General features: G+C 36.3%; 1 long non-coding RNA gene across 1 annotated transcript in view; it reads right to left on the bottom strand.

The window, feature by feature from the left end:
• 4930448C13Rik (RIKEN cDNA 4930448C13 gene) overlaps positions 1-16,539 on the bottom strand; it is a 54,001-nt gene that overhangs the window by 12,843 nt on the left and 24,619 nt on the right. The window contains exons 3-5 of the long non-coding RNA NR_045960.1: positions 13,134-13,182; positions 8,367-8,414; positions 5,725-5,814 (exon numbers count right to left, since the gene is read on the bottom strand). This is a non-coding gene — a long non-coding RNA (RIKEN cDNA 4930448C13 gene). The remainder of the gene's footprint in view (positions 1-5,724; positions 5,815-8,366; positions 8,415-13,133; positions 13,183-16,539) is intronic.

Below are 16,539 nucleotides of genomic sequence, written 5' to 3' on the forward strand. Positions count from 1 at the left end.
TCAAATTCAGTAGGTGGCCCATTCAAATCTCTATCAGTGTTTACAGACTAGGTGAGCACAACAAATATTTTCCATTAGGTCTGAAGCAAAATAAGGATTATGTAAATGGTAAATTTGACTATTTTTTTACAATAGTAGCATATTTTTAACTTAATGTTTTAAACTTCAATATTCTGTGATATAACTAGAAAACTAAGACTGTATTATATTCCTTTTTTAAGGTTTCTAGGTTCCTGAATAAGACAAACACTTGACTATTTCACTTTAGAGTTCTACAATTTTATTGAAGAATTTTATTGAAGAATCAGTGAGATTATGGGTGTAATGAATTCCTCATACACAAACATGAACACAGGTGTGCGTGCACATGTGCACGCACACACACACACACACACACACACACACACACACACACATATATATATATATATATATATATATATATATATATATATGATAGTGATAACTACAGTCTACCTTTCTATCGATCATACCTCATCTTCTGAGACAGTTAATTTTAACTGTGGTATTCAAACATCTCTTCTCTTCATAGACTCCCTGACAGTAGATTCCATTCATGTGTGTGATTTTTAGTTTTTAATATTTCAAAAAATTAAAATCATATTAAGTCAAATATCTGCCTACAGTTAAATATATAACTATGCAATTTTGTCAACATATGCAAAATTATACATACATGTGCATATGTATACATAAATGTTCACATTTTGGGTCAAGTGGTTTGTAATTTTTTGAATTGTTACTCATCTAACACATATGTGAAAACATAAAAAAATATGTTTCCTTACATCTGCACTTTCAAATTGATGACATAGATTGTTCTACTTTTAGGAAAGTATTCTAACCTACATTAGAAACAGTTTAGAGGAAAGATACAAACTATCTATCCAGTGGGTGCTGTAAGAACTGCCATGCCTGACAAAATATTGACTTATGTCAATGGGTAAAATGATTTGTTCTATTTTTTCCCTAAGTCAAAAATCCTCACCAGCACTTTAGACTTCATTGTGATTCATAGCTTCTGTGTCTACAGGAGTATTTTGAGTGTCTGCTCCCTAACACAAATACCTACTGAATTGATTCGATGCATTATATGTCAGAACAAATGGCTAGCTGCTCCAAGAAAATAAAGCAACTCCCAGCCGAGCCTCTGCTTTAATCTTCATGGGCCATCCCAAGAATGTGACTTAAGAGTTCTACCTATTCTTTTCTGACAGCATGAGTCCAATTATTTAAACATCTAACTTGTATCTATTGATCTCTATTGAATTTCCTTTGTCCTCAAAAACCTTGAAGGGATTCTCTAAAACTATACAACTGTATTTCTTGGGAAAGTAAAGGAAGTAAAACCCTATGGAGTTGATATGTACAAGAGTAATTCAGACATGCACCATTCACTGAATGTGCATGATTTTTAAAATTGGTTTATTTCATGTGCTCAATTTTCTATCCTGTACAGAGTTTGCTCTAAAGTTGATTTAGGTCAGGCCATTGCTGGTAAATGGAATTATATACATTCTACAACCTACACAAAACCTCAGGCCATAAAATAAGCATAAGCTATTAGAAAAAAACATATGTGTTACATCATTATGTATACATTTATCTTTGTGCAACACATAATAACATATGACATGTCATATGACACATGATATAACATATATCATATTATATATAATGTTAGCTATTTTGTCTAAAGTAACATTAATATGAAAATATTCATTAGAAAGTAGTACTAATAATATTTATATGTTATGCAAGTTCATTGCAAATTATAAGATAAAGGTCTAAGATAAAAGTGAGTTTATATGGAAAGAAACAAATTCATAAAAAAAATGGAAGACACACTTGTAAGCTCCAGTTTCCTTTTCTATGGCAGGTCTGATGGTTCAAGCAGTTGCTAAGGTAAAGGCTGGGTTTTTCCAAAATATCTCCTTGTTTGCCTTCCATTGTCCCTTTAGCTGACTCTGAACCTTTGTATTTGTGACTCAAGCATTCATTATTCAAGTATGAGGTAATCCAGGCATGAGTAACTCTGCCTGGATTAAGCTGTTTCTGGCAGTTTTCCACTGACAATAATAACCAGACTTAGTAATATTCACAGATACCTTAGAGCCACTTGATTCAAGAAGCATCTTTCCTAATGTCTGTTTTGAAACAGTAGTACAATTTACCATGGGTATGAGAAAACCATCATTGTATATGTGATGCTAATTTTGAGCATGTATATCCTACTGAGAAAATGTCCCTAATCTTTGCAAGCTGATGTCTTAAGGCTGGCAGTGGACTTGAGTCTTAAGTTATCTATTCTATAATTCAGTAAAGTTTGCTACTGTGGGAAAGTGAGAGTATGGTCAGACTCATAAAGTTCTTGTGCATAAGCATAGACTTGTATCAGTAAACTCAATATCCTCCAAACTTTATTTCCACCATTATTCCACAAACATTTTAAATATTTCTGGTTATATAAGTTATAAACTTTATGCATGTAGCTATTTTGAAGTGTACACAATTACTCATTTGCTATACTTTGAATACCCTGAAGAATAGCATACTTTGAGTCCAGTTATGAGTCTAGAAGCAAAAAGACACAAAGAAGTATTGATGTAGAGAAGAATATCTGGGGACAGAACGATTTCTTTTATGGGGTTAAGAATTTTTCTCAAGAAAGTCAACTAAATTGAATGAGTCTCACTTACCTTATGGAAGTCAATTTGCTTAACTCAAAGCCTATTTATTTAGATATTTAACCATTTAAAACCATGTCCACAGGAACACTATAAGAGTATTTGAATGATTACCTAGTTAAATAAATGAGGCAGGAAAGGCAATGCCCATAAATTTCACAATCATTTTTCTTATTACTGATTCCCTTCAAACTTATTTCCTCACAAAACTTACATGGAAATTCATGTCTGAGTGGACCCTTATGTGTACCCCCAACTGATCCCTTCTGCTTATAGTTGCAGTTAAAACATGAAATCCATCACATCTATCACTATGGACCTTAGAAATGACACATTGGATAGTGCAGCATTCACAGTGAATGCATCTCATGGAAACTATCTCCTTCATTATTTGGAATGCTCAACCTGTAAGATTATAGCCGGTGGCTGAAAGAATAAACACATATCTTTTTTAGTTTCAGAGCGATAAATCCCAGGATTAATAATGTCTTGTCCTCATATCAAGTTTTCAAAACTTCATGGAGGCTATGGAATGAACAGATATCAATCATTAAATAAATACATGATTCATTGTGACAAACTGTGTCAGTCTTCAGATCCAGTGAAAAAATATTACCAATAATATTAATGTTTATATGTATTATTTATTGTTAATATTAATATTTTACTTTATCTTCGGAATTCCTGATGGGTTTGGGAAACTCTCTTGATAGTAAGTCTCTGCTTGTGCCAGATTCCTGCAGCCATTAAAAATTAATTACTTTTAATCTATATAATGTTTAATGTGATTCAGTCTTTTTGTTCTTTCAAAGAACAATTATGAGAAAAAATAATTAATGAAACTATATATCTACACATATGTACACATACATGAGACACACACATTCATAATATCTTGCTTCTTTAAATGCTGAATCAAATACAAATGTCTTTGTTAATGTGAATTCAAAATAAAAACACACACACATATATATGTGTGTATGTATATATATATGTATTTATATGTAATATATATATGTATGTCACATATATTTTATGAATTATTTATATATGTATATAGACATATAATTCCACTTACTAGTCTTCATCATTGTTCTAAAAATCTTTCTAAACTCACATAAATTGTGGCATTGGAATAAAGCATAATATACTAAACCAATCAGATGAACCAAGATTGTCATAGTGTAGTCATCCAAAACCAGTCCATGGAACTGACAAACTACCACTGAGATATAAATACTTTGTAAAAAAATAAAAATAGGTAGTGGGCTGAGGCCAAGGTGAAGTAGGAAACCTATCTGTACACAATGTCATTTTTGACACTCTCTATGTGGCAATTTTCATATTAGAGTTATTTCCCTTAGGGAACAGAGTAAGTAGTGAGCTCAAATTGCTCAGCTACTTCTGAAGATATTTGTAAATCACAAATAGGTAGGAAAAATAAGCGTTGTATATCTTATTTTATCTTCAGTGTTTTTCTTCTCTGTTTCCTATTTTCTACCAGTCTCACAGGCAGAGAGGGAACCAGACACACAGGTAGAGCCATTATGTGCCTACCAGTTACATCATTCATTTGACCACAACTCATGGGGGGTTCTGCTCATGTATTTGTTGTATATCACCAGTGACTATAAGGATGAACAGTTTATAAAAGTACACAGAGATAGGCAATGAGATTTACAACTACATACTGATTAAAAACACTGTGGTGTTAAATTTCATATCTAGAGCAATGTAATAGAGAAGATTTAGACATGTTTACACAGCCTTAAACCTGTAAGTTTTATGAAGGTTGTGTATTTCTAAATAGCTTAGGGAGTTCATAGGCAGAGTGAATGTACCATGCATGTTGACTTTACTTTCCTGTCTAATCCAAAACTATGACCATCATATAGTTTTACTTCATCCATTTCTAAGTTGTATGTTAATATAATTTCTTCCATCTCATTATAATTTGTCATGACCACTAACTTCTTTCCTAAATTAGACTATATGAGTTTCTAAATATTCAGTAGTGGAAAAAACTATCTATCTAAAAGTCAAATTATCAAAGACAAGAATATAAAATATTGTCGAAATATGTAGGCAATGAGATGTAATGAAAAGATCTGATGAGATGGAATCCATTAATCATAAGAATAATATTATATCTCATAATTTTGAGTATCACAGATTTTTACCAAATGTTAAACTTGTAGTGTTCTTATAACTTTTTTCTCAATGTGCACTATGCTGGATTTCCACAGTCATCACTAAATGTAGAATATTCCTGCACACTCCTAAAACCAAATAATTTTTGAGGTTTTATTTTACAAATCACTAAACATCAACTATATATTTTTTGATTCCACATATTTTCCAAGTAGAAACTGCTGTGTAAATTTAGTTAAGTTAGGTCCTTAACATTTTTCTTCCTGGGAGGGTGCTCTAGGTGTTAGTATAGGATACACACAGGGCACATAAATGTTTTTAATTTGACTACATAGTCATGTTTCTTCTGCCTTAGGTATCATGGAGGATAATCTGCTATAGCTCATCAGAGAACACATGAAACACATCACTAATGTTAATCAGTATGTCATAAAGAATGTAAATAAACAAGCCAATAGAGACATATATTAAAATGTGTCTGGAAGGGTCCAACATAGAAGATGCTGTATACACATGGGATTAGGATGGACATCTTTTCTGGCACATGGAATCACATGTGATCCCAGACTTTTTCTGAACTTCATATTATAAAGATCTGCATAGAAGCTTTCTCTCTCTCTCTCCCTCTCTAGCAATCTATCTCAAACACAGACACAGGGAGAGGGAGCGAGAGAGGGTGAGGGTGAGAGAGAGAGAGAGAGAGAGAGGGAGAGAGAGAGAGAGAACACTACTATAAAACATTAATGTTATCTCAAGCCTTTCCTGGAGAATGGAGTGATAGCTGAATGTTTCAGTGTCCTACCCAGCTCTTATCTTAGTTATTATTCTATGGCTATAAAAATATACCCTGACCAATGCAACTTACCAAAGGAAACATTTCATTTGATATCCAGTTTCAGAGGGTAAAAATCCATGATGATAGAGTTAATGAACAACTGAGAGCTTATATCCCGATCTACCACCAGAAATCAGAAAGAGCTATATTAGAATCACATGAGCCTTTGGAAATATCATAACCTACCCTGAGTGACATACTTCCTCCTCCTATAATTCCATGTAGCCTAATCAATCCTTCCCAAACAGTTCCACCAAACAGGGACCAAATATTTAAATAGATGAGCCTGAGGAGTCTATTCTCATTTAAACTAGCATACTTTTCAAGACCCTATTTAGAGTATCTTCTTAGATAGAACTCTGCCTGTGTCATTCAGAAATTTCAGAATCTTGAGAATACAATGTAAAATATTCATGCCATCCTATCATGATGTAATTATAGGTATCTACAGTCCCTCAGAACAAAAAGCTTGGGATATAGAAAACATTAAGATCTTCTTTATAAGGATAAAAAAGTAAAATGTTTTCTGATTCTAGGAAAGTATTTCCAAGAAAATGTGAGCTTTTGTTCCTGCCTCATCTTCTTTTCCATGTTCCTCCTCCTCTGCTACTTACTCTTCCTTCTCATTCCTTCCAGAATCTCGTAATTTCAGCGACTAGAATCCCACAAGCATGAGCCAGCGTGGCTAGGTTCTGGTGAGGAGTTTGGATCTGGCTTTCAGATGGCTACATTTTCCTCACGCTGACAGAGTCCTTTAATGATACCCAAGCTTAAAAGGAAAACAGACTATTTTCATCTTCCCTTAAAGACACCAACCCATTTGATAGGAAATCTTCCTCTTTTGTCTCTTATTGCCTTTTATTTTTTTTTTTTTTTTTAATAATAAAATTTTTTTTTCCATTTTTATTAGGTATTTAGCTCATTTACATTTCCAATGCTATACCAAAAGTCCCCCTTACCCACCCACCCCCACTCCCCTACCCACCCACTCCCCCCCTTTGGCCCTGGCGTTCCCCTGTACCGGGGCACACAAAGTCTGCGTGTCCAATGGGCCTCTCTTTCCAGTGATGGCCGACTAGGCCATCTTTTGATACATATGCAGCTAGAGTCAAGAGCTCAGGGGTACTGGTTAGTTCATAATGTTGTTCCACCTATAGGGTTGAAGATCCCTTTAGCTCCTTGGGTACTTTCTCTAGCTCCTCCATTGGGAGCCCTGTGATCCATCCATTAGCTGACTGTGAGCATCCACTTCTGTGTTTGCTAGGCCCCGGCATAGTCTCACAAGACAAGTCAGTCAGTATTCCCACACAGGTTTCTTACAGGATACAAAAGGACTTCTTATTCTGGCCCAGCAATGTCACACGCTTTAGACATGCCATCAATGCTATAGGTTGTCTACAGGTAGAATCCTATCAAGCTGTGTGTCTCATAGGTTGCATACCTCATTGCTTGGAAACTCAGTAGTTTCCAGGAACAACCCGTTGCTGCTTCCTAATACTGAGGCCTTCTCTAAATATTTCATTTCATTTTGGGAATTGAAGAGATAGCGTTAAGTATAGCTCAATTCTCTTGAAAGTTTAGAGTTGGTGGCGTGTCAGCAGAACAAATAGACAGGGCTCCAGTGGGTCCTACATATAAAACCACAGGCTGGCTAATCCTAAGGGATGTCAAAATCTATGCTTCAGTGACAAAGCACTTCAATAATGGTTTTCTACAGTGATATTCTTTACAATCCAATGAGCTAACAAATTCTAACCCACCGAGCTTAAAACAAGACGAAATAAAATAAAACATAAAAATGCCTCTGCTCTTGCAGAATTGCACACCGAAATTTCTCGTGGTTTTCAAAAGGGAAAGTATTGCATTTAAAATGATTCTTCTTTTTTGTTGTTGTTGGTTTTTTTTTGTTTCTTTGTTTTGTTTTTATTAGGCATTTATTTCATTTACACTTCCAATGCTATCCCAAAGGTCCCCCCCCAGCCTCCCATACCCACTCCCCCACCCACCCACTCCCACTTCTTGGCCCTGGTGAGACTGCCATACCCAGGGATCTATCTCATAATCAGCCCCCAAACGCTGACACCATTGCATACACCAGCAAGATTTTGCTGAAAGGACCCAGATGTAGCTGTCTCTTGTGAGACTATGCCGGGGCCTAGCAAACACAGAAGTGGATGCTCACAGTCATTTATTGGATGGATCACAGGGCCCCCAATGGAGGAGCTAGAGAAAGTACCCAAGGAGCTGGGGGAATCTGTAACCCTATAGGTGGAACAACAATATGAACTAACCAGTACCCCCATAGAGCTCATGTCTCTAGCTGCATATGTATCAGAAGATGGCCTAGTCAGCCATCAGTGGAAAGAGAGGTCCATTGGTCGTGCAAACTTTAAAATGATTCTTCTTATGTGATTCAGTTAAGAAAATTTCCTAAATAAGAACATTCATCATTTGTGTGTTATTAAAAGACTGTCCAAGTTATAGCCCTCCGTGGCCTCAGAAGTTTGTTTCTAAAGCCTTCAGAAAGGCATATAGATGTTCAGTTCATCCCTTAGGCTGTGTGCACTTGTTTGTTAATTAGCATAATCTTCTAACATGTCACAAGATAAAGTATGCTAAATGCTGGCGAGATACAGGTAGTAAAAGAATACCAAAGCTGGTGAATATCCTACCTCTTTGCCAGCTTTCTTTCTTTTTAGTTTTAATTCAAGGGAGGTTTTCTGTAAAAACAACAACTTTCATAATTACATCTAGTGCTTTCTCATTAACAACAGTAAAGGAAAACAATGATAGGAACAATAAGTATGTCCTAACATGTAGTTAGGGCAATATGTCAAGGAGAGTTAGCTATGGGACATGACACCAACTACCCTACTTTCCAGATCAGCACCCCCAAATGTAAGCCTCTTGCCTGTGTCCAACATTAAAATTAAACAGATACTGATTTGGTTTTATGGAAGAATTATCTGTCATATAGATGGAAATTACCTACAAAACAAACATTTAATTGATATTTCTTAAACATCTAGTATAATGACAACAATGGTACCAACAAATTTCCCTTAGAAATAGTTTTGCTAAAATTTTGCTTACTCAAAACTTTAGTAAGAGAGGAGGGGAGCTGAAGAGGTGTCTCAGTGGTTAAGAGCACTTTGTGCTCTTGCAGAGGAACAAGGTTCTGTTCCCAGTACCACATGGTAACTTCCAACCATCAATAACTCCAGTTCTAGATGATCCAAATCCTTCTGGTTTTAACAGGCAATGACTTCATATAATGTAAGACCAATATAACATGTAGTCAAAATACTCATAAACATAAACTAAAAATAATTATTTTTGCAAAAATGGACAAAAGTCTAACAAGGTAAAGTCAAGGAATATATATTTATTTTTTTAGCATTTTTATATGATGAGATTAGTGAATCATCTGTAATTTTTAAATGCTGCACTATATTCCAAGGGGAGCTGAAGGCATTCGCAACCCCATAGGAAGAACAAAAATATCAACCAACCAGATCCCCCAGAGCTCCCAGGAACTAAACCACTAACCAAAGAGTATACATGGAGCAACTTATGGCCCCAGCCACATATGTGTCACCAATATTTGTCAGCCACATATGGGCACCAGTGGGAAGAGAGGCCCTTGGTCCTGTGAAGGTTCAATACCACAGAATAGGGGAATGCCAGGGTGGGAGGGAAGAGTGGGTGTGTGTGTGGGAGAGCACCTTCATAGAAAAAGGGGGAGAGGGGATGTCATAGGGTTTTTGTGGGGTGAGGAAACTCAGAAAAGGGGATAACATTTGAAATATAAGTAAATAAAATACCCAATAAAATAAATAAATTTAAAAATAGACATGTTACAAAACGTTTTTCCATTTGTCATAAAGTACAACCATTCTTTTCTATGTTTGCTAATGTATCAAAATACAAAGTGATTTTCCAGTTATTATGGACTCATAAATTTGGTTTGCAATGACAATTCTCTCTCTCTCTTTCTTGCTTGCTCACTATCTTTCTCTCTAACACATACACACACATGTTCCTCTGTATATCAATAAGAACTTTGTCTCTAAACATATGTGTGTGTGTGTTCTAGGAAAAACAGAGAGACATCAAAGTCTAAATAATATCTCTATCCGATGGCTAGTAATGTGTTATCAATCTGAACCATTTGAAAGGTTATTTGTCCTTGCAATCTGTACTCAATGGACTAAGTGTTATCCTAATAGGATATTAGTGATCATATCAAGATAACAAAATGCCTAGCATTCATTCCTATCCTGCATTGCTCCAATATCCCTCTTGAGTCATTCAAAGCCTGCATTGTGAGTTATTTGTCAATATGTACAAAAAAAAAAATACTCAGGGAATCCATTGACTTCATGTTTCCAAATTTTAAAAATGGTGGCCCTTCTCAGTGATCAGGCATCTCTCTGCAACCATGCCTGCATCTGAACCAGTTCCACATTATTCTTTATTTTCCCATTTTGAACCTTTTCTTTTTATTTCACTTTCACCTTTTTCATACCATGTGTCTTCCCCTTGGTAGCCATGATATAGATCGTTCTATAAAGATAAATCTCTCAAGCTCAAACTAACAAACATAACTCTTTAATGCTTAAGAAAGGAATGTATTCCTACTGCTCTCCACATATTCAAATGAATTTTTAAATATATTCAAACTTCCCATTCATTTTTCCTTTTGGGCCATTATATTACTGTGTTTTAAAATTTAAAAGCCTGTTCCTCTCTATTAAAATGCTAGATTCAGATATATATTTAATGAAATATAACATTATAAATCCTCATAAAACCTTGGCTATGTGCCTTATCAACTTTCATTCAAAGAGATAATAAATTCTGATGGTGAATATAGAAATTAGTTTTTGCTAATACAGCAATGACTATTGAACAGCAGACAACATTAATCTATTTGGAGAATTGGATGTTTGTTGATACTTTGGATATAACCCAAAATAAAAGAAGAATTTTAAGAAAACCAAATATTAAAGGATATACACTATTAGATCAAATCTAATGTGAGAGTCAAAAGTTTCAGGTGAGAATTATAAGAATATTGATAGAAAATGATTAAATATATTTTACTAGGAGGCTGGAAAGGTGTATCACTGGTGGTATCTACGGGGTACTACCACCCCCCCCCCCCCCGTAGAGGATTCTAGTTGGGTTCCCATGTCAGACAATTCATAGCTGCCTGTACCTAGAGTTCCAATAGATCTGATGGTATGTTTAGACCTCTGTGGGTTTCTGTACTCATATAAACATACTCCCTTCCTAGCACTGACATATATTAATAATCAAAAACAAAATAACTTTTAAAATATTTTGCTAAGTGAGGATTGAAGGAACTGAAGGGGATTGCAACCCTATAGGAAGAACAACAATATCTGTCAGAGACCATCCCATGAGAAAGTGAGCCCTTCACAATCTCCCTAACAGGCCAAATGGCCTTGTATTAAGAGCTGGTTATCACCCCCCTTCCTCCCTATTCCTTTCTTGGCACCTGAGGCTGTAAAAGCTGAATTATAGTCCCCTCTTCTCTATCTCTTTCAGAGTTCCCATGCCATCCAAGGACATGAGTTACACCCGAGCCCAGCCTGACCCCCAAGGCTGTCAAGGAGGATCGATGTTCCAGAGATAAGATCCAGAGTGCCCGCTGCCTGGCGCCTGACTTTGGCCCCCATGTCAGCAGATGCCCACTTCTTTGTTCTTTGTATAATTCTCCCTCGACCCCTCCCATATTCCCCACGATGTATGCTTTAAAAAGAAGGCACCTCAGCCTAATAAACGAGACCTTGATAGGTTGGTATATCTACTTGGTCCTCCGACTTTCTTTCTTTTATTTCCATTTCCTTCCAGGTTCGCGGTCCCCCTCGCACCCACAAATAACTGAATCCCGCGGGACGGGATAAATATCAACTAACCCAACCATTCAGAGCAACCTGGGATTAAACCACCAACTAAAGAGTATACATGGAGGGATCCATGGCTCCAGATACATATGTAGCAGAGTATGGCCTTATCTGGCATCAATAGGAGATGAGGCCCTTGGTCCTATAGGAGGCTTGATGCCCCAGCATAGGGGGATGCTATATCTGTGAGGCAGGGATGGGTGAGTGAGTGGAGGAACATCGTCATTAAAGCAAATAGGAGGGGGATGGATTTGGGGGTTGTGGAGATGAAATTGGAAATGGGGATATCATTGAAATGTAAATGAATAAGATGATTAATAAAAATATTTTGCTAATATGAACTTCTGAAATATTTTATTAGCTTAGAGCAACAGTTTGTAAACAAGGCATGTAGGGATGGTCTGAACTAGTTTTCATTCCAAAACACTACATCAAGCAATAATTCGATCACTTTTCCAAACGAATGCTCAGAAAGCACTAGGTACAATAAGCGCTGGTTGTTTTCTGAGCATATTAGCAATGTGGCTTATTAGAAGTAGCTTATTCATTTTGAAAACCTCAGCCATTAAGGTGTTGAATATTTCTTTGCTCCATATCTCCAACTCCTGATATTGTAAGTATGCTTAACTCATACCTTTTGAAAGTCAGCCCACAGTTCTTCATCTCACATCCATCTTTCCATTTGTGTTTCACTGTATAGAGTTATTCAGCTCATTGATTCCCACTGCACCATGTTGTGAATGTGGTTGAGTTCATCAAAAGCATTGCTTACCTTTGTTGCAATTTATTTTATTTCAATTTGACTCTCTTATAGAACTTCCATCTCTTTGCCTTACCCATCTGCTCTTGCATATTTTCTAATCAAAACCTTCAATCATTAATCATATTTATTAGAAATTTCCACTCTGATAAACCCCACATTTTATACCATGTCTCTGATAGTCATTTTCCTCTTTAAAATGCATAGTGGTTTGAGAGAGAAAGGTTCCCCCAAAAGCTCAGGCATCTGAACACTTGATTATCTTCTTTGGTGCTGTTTGAGAACTTTTAGAACAATTAGGATGTGGAGCCTTTCTGAATGATGTACATTACTGGAGCTGGGCTCTGAGACTTTATACCCTGATTGCATTTCTAGATTTCTTTCTGCCTTTGTGTGTGGTTAAAGATGAATTGTACCAGATTCCTGATGTGACAACCTGATGTCATGCTTCCACCTGTAAGAATGGATCCGGCTGCCGGGCAGTGGTGGTGCACGCCTTTAATCCCAGCACTTGGGAGGCAGAGGTCTGTAGATTTCTGAGTTCGAGGCCAGCCTGGTTTACAAAGTGAGTTCCAGGACAGCCAGGGCTATACAGAGAAACCCTGTCTCAAAAAAAAAAAAAAATCTGGCTATCTATTGAACTAGTCTCAATTTAATACTTATTCTACCTATAAGATGCCATATATAATATTAACTATAAATACACCAAGAGCCTCCACTCTCCTCATATCCTGATTGTGACTTACCTTTCCAGCTCCTCAGAAATGATGTTATAAGTGGTTCCTCTATCCAGACCTACAGGTAGACGGACATCTGGATATTACTAAAAGCAGGCGCATTTCATTAGATTAAGACATATCTTTAAAGGCAGAAGCAACTGGACTCAGAAGCAAGTTCAGTAGCTCAAATGTCAAGCTCTAAACAAAAGGCAGAAGCTCCCTTGTCACCTAGTGGGGGTCGTTTGCACAGTGAAGACTTTGTAGCAAATGGCCTGTCTGCTCCATGTAATTCTATATACAACTGCATGCATTTTAGACAACTAGCATCTCAACTCACAACCTAGGACTGTGCAGTTGAGTACAATGCAGAACAGGTCAGTTACTGTGCTCTGTTCCAGTTCTCTGGAGTAGCTTTGTGCCTGGGCTCCATTCAGTTTTAGATGACAACTTGAAGGTCTGGTGGTGAGAAGAAGAAGTCTGGTGTCTTTCTGCTCAGATCCACTGCTCTTCCTAGACTATAGTTAGTGTATTTGTGAAGTCATATATTCTTTACGGTTTGCTTCCACATTATCTAAGATAGAAAATCTAAAGAATATGAAAAGATAAAAAAAATATAAAAGGCCATCACTGGCTTATTTCCTGGAGAATAGTTCTTGTAATTTCTTTCAATTAATATTTTTATTTATTCAGAATTGTCTCCATGTATACAATGAAGTTTGAGCATGAGCACCCCCTATTCACACTATTCAGTTATCCCCAGATTTGCCTTCCTACTGTCTCTCCTTCTTTCGTATCCTTTTAAAACATAAACCACTGATTCCGGTTAGTGATGCCTCATATGTACATGGGTGTGCCACAACCAAATGGAGTATGGAACACTTTCTTGAAGAAAATTGACTGTTTCTCCTAGCCGTAATCCACTGCCAAAAGCTTCTTACCAGTGAATGGCCTTCATGGGCCTTTTCTTCATCCATGATGAAATAGTCCTTAACTTTGTGAAGGCCTGGTACAGGCAACTGCAGTTGGTGTGCATTCACACGTGCAGTGGCTCTATCGTATTCACACAAGACTCTTTTGCAGCACTCTTCCCTGAACTCTGAGTCCCACAATCCTCCCACCTCTCTTCCCATGTTCCCTGACCCTTAGAGAGAGCGAACGCGTAAGTGAGCACACTGCACCTCATACTCCTTGTACTTTGAGTATTTATGAGTCTCTGTATTAACTGCTGTTCACATTAAAAAATGATTTGAGAACAGAGTTGAATTTATCTATGACTATAGAGGAAAATATTTAGAGGGACATTTCATACTTCGTCTATTTGTCAAAATAATAGTAGTGACTCTCCTTTAGGGCCTAAGAGCTCACAGACTTTCATTCTGTGCCACATTTACAATTTGTAGCACTAGGTATAAGTTTCTTTTTGTGTAGTGAGTCTTAAATGTATTTTGATATCAATTAATTACTTATAACATTCATGTCACTGTTACCCTCAGGGGCATATCTTGTCAGGCTGGTTACTGTTACACCATGAACAGATCTTTATAAGAAAATTCTGAGTCTACTAGATAAGTATTATGATATTTCTCTCATTGCAAGTTCCTAAGAGGATATTGAGACCTCAGTGATATCATGGTTTATCTCAAAGTAGGTAACACCCATGATGGTGACTGTGATGCACTGAAGACTATCATCCTCATCAATACTACATTTTATGGATTCAAGTTTCTCCACAAATAACAAACAGTAATTCAACAAATGGCTCGTTTCACTGTTGCACTCAATATTGCCCCACTAACATCCATGCAGAGTAGCAGATCCAGGTTGTAGATTTGTGTGGCTGTGGGGCTAGTGAGGTTATTTGCTTAAATAATTATTCTCTCATGGGCCCCATAGAAGCTGCCAGTTCTGTTTGGCCAATGTTTTCTGGTAGCACTGTATGTTTGAGAATTCTGTCTTCTAAGTTATTTACAAGCCATAGTGGACAGTGAGAGTTAGGAAGTTTTAGAAACTCATTTTCTGGCCTTTCCTTGTAAGTACTTCTTTTGGAGTGAAGAAAAAAAGGAACAGTTTTACTTTCTTCGATCTCATTCTAGGGAACCATAGAAAACATGTCATAAAGGAACATAAATCAGGAAGTCCACATTAGAAGGCATATAGCTCCCTATGACATGCACTATGGCTACTTCTTCAATATTGTAATACTTTAGTTTTTAATATCACTTAAAATAAATGTGTGCATATTTATCTTTACTAGGGCCTTTGTTTAAAACAAACATTTCCTTTTCAATTTCTTAACATTAGTCTACCACCTAACAGAACTTTGCAATATTATGTAGAATAATAAAGGGTTGATGGCCTGAGAGATTGTTCAGAGCACTTGCTTCTCTTCCAGGGGTTCTTAGTCTTATTCCCAGAATATCTGGCAGCTCACAACCATCTGGGACTGTAGATCCCAGGGATTCATTACCAGCTTCTGACCTCCATGGGCAACACACAAACACACACACACATACAGACACACATACACACAAACACACAAACACATGCACACACACACACACACTGCACCACACCACACCACACACATGAAATGTGTCTTTGTTTATGGATGGAGTTGCAGTTGGTATGTAAAAATAACTTTATATTTTGTGTACCTATAAGGAGTACGTGAACTGAGTTTCATTTTCAAATTTGTAAAACTAATGTGAGCTATTGCTTTCAGGATTCATTACTTATTACCAAAATTATATGAAATTTAAGGGAAATTAGTAAAAAATAAAAAATATTTTGAACATATTATAATCACAAATTAAACCACTACGGAAGAATACCCTAACAGCAAAGAACAATTAAATTAGTTTTTCCACCTTCAATGTTTTGTGTAACAGGATTCCATATATTTGTATATATTTGAATAAACAAATAATAGAATAATTTCCAAGGCATAAAATTTAAAATTCATGAATATTTTGACAGCCAATTCAAACATTTTCTATATCACATGAATTCTAATTAGCAAACAAAAAAAAAGAGTTGCAATTAGGATCACATGTCTTATTAATTCTATAAAGAAATGAAGCACTCCATCTTGATACCTCTCACAAGGAAGATTTGGAAATGTCAGAGATTGAGTTATATAAAAAAGAACATTTCATGCCTTGGTAATTCAGGCAATAGATGCCAAGCAATAATACTGGGAGGGAGATAATTGAAGTAGGTAGGATAGAAGAAAGATTGTGGGATAAACATTATGTATGGAGCCGCACTCCCAGGTAATGAGGTGATAGATCTAATCTTTTGTAAAATACAATATACAAATAGCCCTGTTTTGTAGAAACAGACAATCCTTGCAGCCATAAAAGAACAAGTAATCAAGCATTTATTATTCTCTAGCTCAAGCAATAAGCAGAAAATTATAAGAGTGAAAGAAACT

This window comes from Mus musculus, chromosome 12 (assembly GCF_000001635.26).
Source record: "Mus musculus strain C57BL/6J chromosome 12, GRCm38.p6 C57BL/6J".
NCBI classification, from domain to species: Eukaryota; Metazoa; Chordata; class Mammalia; order Rodentia; family Muridae; genus Mus; species Mus musculus.